Below are 6,000 nucleotides of genomic sequence, written 5' to 3'. Positions count from 1 at the left end.
TATGGGACGTACATGGCTTCACAAAATGAAAGTCATTCCCTTTATGTACCATTATATGGTGAGCTACCTCACGGAAGAGGGACAAGTCGATCTCCTTGGCAACTAACTAGTCGCACGCCAATGCTATCAGGTGGTGCTAGACTTCGAATATCCAGTCAGCGAGAAGGCATGTCCGGAATCATCAAATACAAGGAAGAAATAACAGTTACTGAGCTCGATGGAGAAAGATCCATCAATAGTTGATCCACTCCAGCCACTGTGTCTCTCACATGGCACAGATCAAATCACTTATACCAGCTCCCTGCTTATGCATGATGAATTGGAACTGCTAGGAAGTATGTTTCAGCGAAATAAGGACATCTTGGCCTAGACTCACTCAGATATGTCGGGAATTCATCCATTTGTGGCTTCCTATAAACTTAATGTCACGCCCTCCTCATGTCCTGTCAGAAAAAAGGTTCGATGTTTTCATCTGGACAGACAAAAAATCATCCAAATGGAAATGGACAAACTGTTGGTAGTCAAATTTATTTGAGAAGTCAAATATCCGGACTGGTTGGAAAACATGGTGGTCGTTCCAAAGAATGATGGGAAGTAGCGAGTTTGTGTTTATTATACCAACCTGAATTATGCCTACCCAAAATATAACTTTTTCTTACCCTAGATAGATCAGTTAGTCGATTCCATTGCCGGGCATGGGATGTTCTCCTTCCTAAACGCTTTCTTCGGATATCATCAGATCCCTATGTTCCAGTCGGATAAGGAGAAGAGAACCTTTGTTACACCACATGGGTTGTACGAATACAAAGTCATGTCATTCGGGCTTAAGAATGTTGGTGCTACTTATCAAAAACTAATGATAAAGATCTTAAAGCTCCTAATTGATCAAACCATAGAAGTTTACATTGACGACATTGTTGTAAAAAACCAAACCTGAGTTGAGCACATCCAGCACCTGGAAAAAACATTTCGTCTGATGTGGGCATATAACATAAAGCTCAATTTAACTAAGTGCACCTTTGGCGTTAGTGTAGGAAAGTTTCTAAGGTTTATGGTAACCCAAAGAGGAATTGAAGTTAATTCGGCTCAAATAAAAATTGTCATTGAAACACCCATCCTAAGCAACAAAAATGAGTTGCAACGCCTCAAAGGTTGTCTAGCAGCTTTGGGGCGTTTCATAGCTCGTTTCATGGACAAGGTGAGACTTTTCTTCCTAACGCTCAGGGGAGCAAGCACGTTAGGCTGGACGGATGAATGTAGATAGGCATTTGAAGCAATCAATCGCTATCTAACTGAACCACCCAGTCTAAGCAACCCCAAGTCCGACAAACAACTTTACATGTATTTAACTGTATCCGACTATGTTGTTAGTGTCATCCTGTTTCGGCACATAAAAAACAAAGAACAGAGGTCTGTCTACTATGTGAGCAAAGCAATGATAGATGCTAAGACTCGGTACTCTAGAATGGAGTAGATGGCTTTAACCCTAAAGAATGTTGTTCAGAAGCTCCGCCCATACTTCCAAGCTCGTCAAGTAATCGTACTCACAAAGCAACCACTCTGAGCTACACTTCACAAATCGGATCTATCCGGACAAATGTTGAAATGGGCTATTGAGTTGAGTAAGTACAGAATCAAGTATCAGCCAAGGTTATCATTGAAGGGACAAGTTATGGCCAACTTTATAGCTAAACTCCCTAAAAAACAAGCACATCCGGTTAATCGCCCTGGAGATCAATGATGGACACTTCATGTAGACGGAGCTTCTAGAGTGTCTGGATATGGAGTAGGTTTGATCCTACAATCACCAATTGGGGAACTGATTTACCTCAAATAATGAAGCAGAATATGAAGCAATCATAGCCAGACTAGATCATGCCCTAGCATTAGCAGCAAACAAGTTGGAAATCAGGAGTGACTCTCAACTAATTTTCGGGCAGATTCAACGAGAGTATGAAGTAAAGGATGAACGCATGGCTTGCTACCTCGCCATGGTGAAAAGTCGCCTGGAAAAGCTAGATGAGTGGGTCATTAGATGGGTGCCACATGAGGAGAATGGGAAGGCAGACACACTAGCCGGAATAGCTGCCACTCTTCCCATAAAAAAGATGGTGATGCTACCTGTTTACTTCAAAGCTACCCCCTCAATCACACCCAAGCTAGTGTGCAACACCAGTCAAATGGACTCAGGTTGGATGCTTAACATCGTGAAATACCTTCGAACAGGGGAGGTACTAGGAGATGAGAAGCAAACACACAAACTCCACATACAAGCAACATGTTTCACTCTAATTAATGACCAACTGCATAGAAGGTCATTTGGAGGTCCATACCTAAAATGTTTGGGCGAGCCAAATGCTAAATATGTTCTATTCGAACTCCATGAAGGCGTATATGGAAATCACCCAGGCGGACGAACTTTAACACATCATGCTTACACATAAGGGTACTACTGGCTCACTATGAAGTGGAATGCTGAAAATTATGTTAAGAGGTGTGATCGATGTCAAATATACGCTCCCATTCCCAGTGTACCTTCTGAAGCTCTCAACCCGGTCATAAGTCCTTGGCCATTTTCATAGTGAGTGATGGACATAGTCGAGCCTCTGCCCATTGCAGCAACACAAAAGAAGTTTTTGCTCATTGCAAATGACTACTTCAGCAAGTGGGTGGAGGTAGAAGCCTATGCTAGCATCAAAGATAAAAATTGTCTCCAAGTTTGTCTGGAAAAACATAGTATGCCAATTCGGAGTTCCACGAGTGATTATGACGGATAATGGTGATTACTACTCAAAAAGTGCTATTTTATAGCTTTTAATTAACTCTTTTAAACACTTTTGAGTAGTAGTTATTACCTTTTAACCCAATTAACATATTAAGGACCTTTGCAATCATTTCTAATCAAATTGTGTAAGTTTTGGTGTTTTTGTTAGTAATTTGATCACCAAAGCAATCCGAGATTGAGGAGAGTTCTTTGGAATCCATGGCAAAGCAATGGAAATCTCAGAAACATGAAGAACCAAAGCTTTGAAGCTTTAAATTCCTTTGCCATAAGCAAATCCGGAATGCAAGGAGGGGAAGCAAAGAGAAATCTACCATGAAGCATACCTGAGGACAGTCACTGTCAGTCACTTTTGGAGCACTTTCTGTAGCTCAATTTATGCATACTATATGTCGTTTCGAAGCTCGGGAAGTTAGCAATCCAATGATTCAAACGGTGCATGATTCAGAGTTGAAATGAAGGAGTTACAGCCATTGGAAGCCGATCATTCCAAGCTGAAGGCAAATTTCGCACGGCTGCGAAATCAGCCTTGGGCTGCGAAATGGTGTCCTTTTTGCTGCGAAATTTCGCAGCCCTCTTGCAGCTGAATTTCTCCTGAAGCTTCCCGATATTTGCGACCGACATTTTGAGATATTTTGCTTTAGATATTTGATGTCTAAATCCCCAAACTCTCCTTGCAACCCACCTATCATAGGATTCCTTAGTCTTTAAGTAAGAACAAAGGGTGAATAACCTCTTATATATAGTTTGTAATTTTCTTTACATAAGAATAATCGAGTCGGGAGCTTGTTCTCAGACGTATCCTTTGTACAGTTTTGCAAGGAAGTAAAATACAAAGCCTTTGCTCTGCTTTACCTTCTCGTTTTGATTGTATTGTATATTATTTACTTTTTATTTCTAGCCAATCAAACTCTGAGGATTTTTCCTCAGAGGATGAGTGGCTAGGCTCTTTGTCTCTTGGAATGAAGAAAGCCGGGTAAGTTTCCTCATGCATAAATTGGAAGTTTCGTTGTTTTAGTTTTTAATGAAGAGAAAGTGTGACTCGTTAATGGTTTTTATCTTTTTAGTTAACTTAAAATGCCTTTAAATCACCTGGGCCAACACTTGGTAAGGCAAGTGATCTCCATCCATTGAGATGTACTAGTTTATCTCTTGTGAGCCTTTGGGAGGTGGTTTGAAGGTAGGATTTTCTAGAATAGCCAACACTTGGTAAGCTTTTGGACTCCACAGAGACATCCATTAGTTATCTCTTGCGAGCTTTTGACGGGTAATCCAAGCTTAAGGATCACCTTGAATGGCAAATGCTAGGTGAGAGGCATGAGCCATTGCAAGATGCATTAGTGAGAGGGATTTAGTGTTTGAACCCATTAAGGGGAAGCATCTGTACCACACCAATGCGAGGAAAAGAAACAAGTGACTGGAACTCTCCTTTTTTGTATGAGGAACCTGAGCCTAGTGATCTAAACTCCAAGAAACACTTTTCTTTGTAATTAAAATCAGTTACTATTATTTTTTGTTAGCTTAAAACCAATCATTTTTCAAACATCTTTATGTTTTCTTTTAAAGCTAACCTTGAAATGAAAAGGCACCAATTCAGCTTTGAATTAATATCAATTGTGAAGTGAAAACCCATCCCAGTGAACGACCCTAGAGCCACTATGCTATGCTAGCTGAGGCTATCCTAGTACATGGTGTAATAGGTTATAAATTTTGTTAATTACTCCCTTCTGAGGACCACAATCAAGAGACACCAGCTGGACACGAATCAAATGGTACCACTGTCAGGGACCATTAAGAGGACATGAATCAGCTGAGACACCAATTGGGAACGTATCAAATGGGCCACAGTTTGATAATATTGTCTTCCGAACATTCTGCTCGGAGTTAAACATCAAGAACCTATACTCAACACCTCTCTATCCACAAAGCAACGAACAAACAGAGGCGATAAAAAAAACCCTATTGAATGCATTGAGAAAATGTTGGAAGGGGCAAAAGGAAAGTGGGTGGACTAGCTACCCGAAGTTTTATGGGCTTACCGAACAACATCCAGATGGCCAACAAGGGCCACTCCTTTCACCCTTGCTTATAGGATGGAGACCATTATTTCAACTGAGATTGGCATGCTTACTGCCAAAACAACCGTGCAAGACCAAATGGACAATGATGAAGAACTCATAAGACAACTGGATTGGGCAGACGAATTGCAAGGAGACACAGCTATCCGGATAACTTCATACCATCAGAGAGCAATTGCTCAGTACAAAAAAAAATGCATGACCATGGTTTTTCAGGCCAGGATATTTAGTCCTTAGAAGTGTTTTCGAGAATACAGCTGAAGTAGGAGTCGGAAAGTTGCAATCTAATTAAGAAGGGCTATATGTTGTAACTAAGATAGGAGACTCGGGGGCATACTATCTCCAAACTCTAGACGGAGTACCCCTGCTCCGCCCATGGAATGTAACTAACCTAAAGCAAAATTATTAGTAAAATTGCTTATTCCAAGTATAGAAGACTAGGCTTCAGCCAACCAGAGTAAAAAAATACAAAGAATCAAACCCTGCCTAGGGATCTTACAGTTCTAGCCTCAGCCGGACAACTTCTTCTTTAGTCTTCTCTTTCTCGGCCGCCATAGCCATCTTTTCCTTAGCCAGTTGACAAGCTTCAGCTTGAGACTTCTCATTCTCTTCCTTGGTCATCCTTAGCAAACTGACACTTTCTTCAACCAACTCTTGGGCAACAACAACCTCACTCTTTGTCGTCTCCAAGTTGGCAAGAAGATCCTCATTCCTATCCACATTATGGGCAACCTATACCCTCATGGTCTTGGCTGCTTCTAGCCGGTGGAAAAAGTGAGTGCCCTACCACATAAGGTATCAAACTCTAACTACCACTAGGGGACAACAGAGAAATCGTTATAAAACTTGAGACTAAGGAAAAATAAGCGAAAAAATGGGAGACGACCTACCATTTCTGTTGTCTCAAAAGTTGCCCTTTGTCATCCAAAAAACTTGAAAACGAATAATCTATCATACCTCAACCTAACAGCTACCCTACCGAATAAAGGCAGATGGATTAGGGGGCATTGTGGGGGGCTTCCCTCCATGTGTCCTTCATAGACTCAAGACCCTTTAGTCGTCCAAGGCAAACATATAACCTGCCTAGGATCACTCCGTTTGGACCAAGATGAGCTTTGCCTAGCACCAGAAATGAAACTT

The sequence above is a fragment of the Vitis riparia genome, chromosome 1 (assembly GCF_004353265.1).
Source record: "Vitis riparia cultivar Riparia Gloire de Montpellier isolate 1030 chromosome 1, EGFV_Vit.rip_1.0, whole genome shotgun sequence".
NCBI lineage: Eukaryota > Viridiplantae > Streptophyta > Magnoliopsida > Vitales > Vitaceae > Vitis > Vitis riparia.
This window is presented reverse-complemented; position numbering follows the sequence as displayed.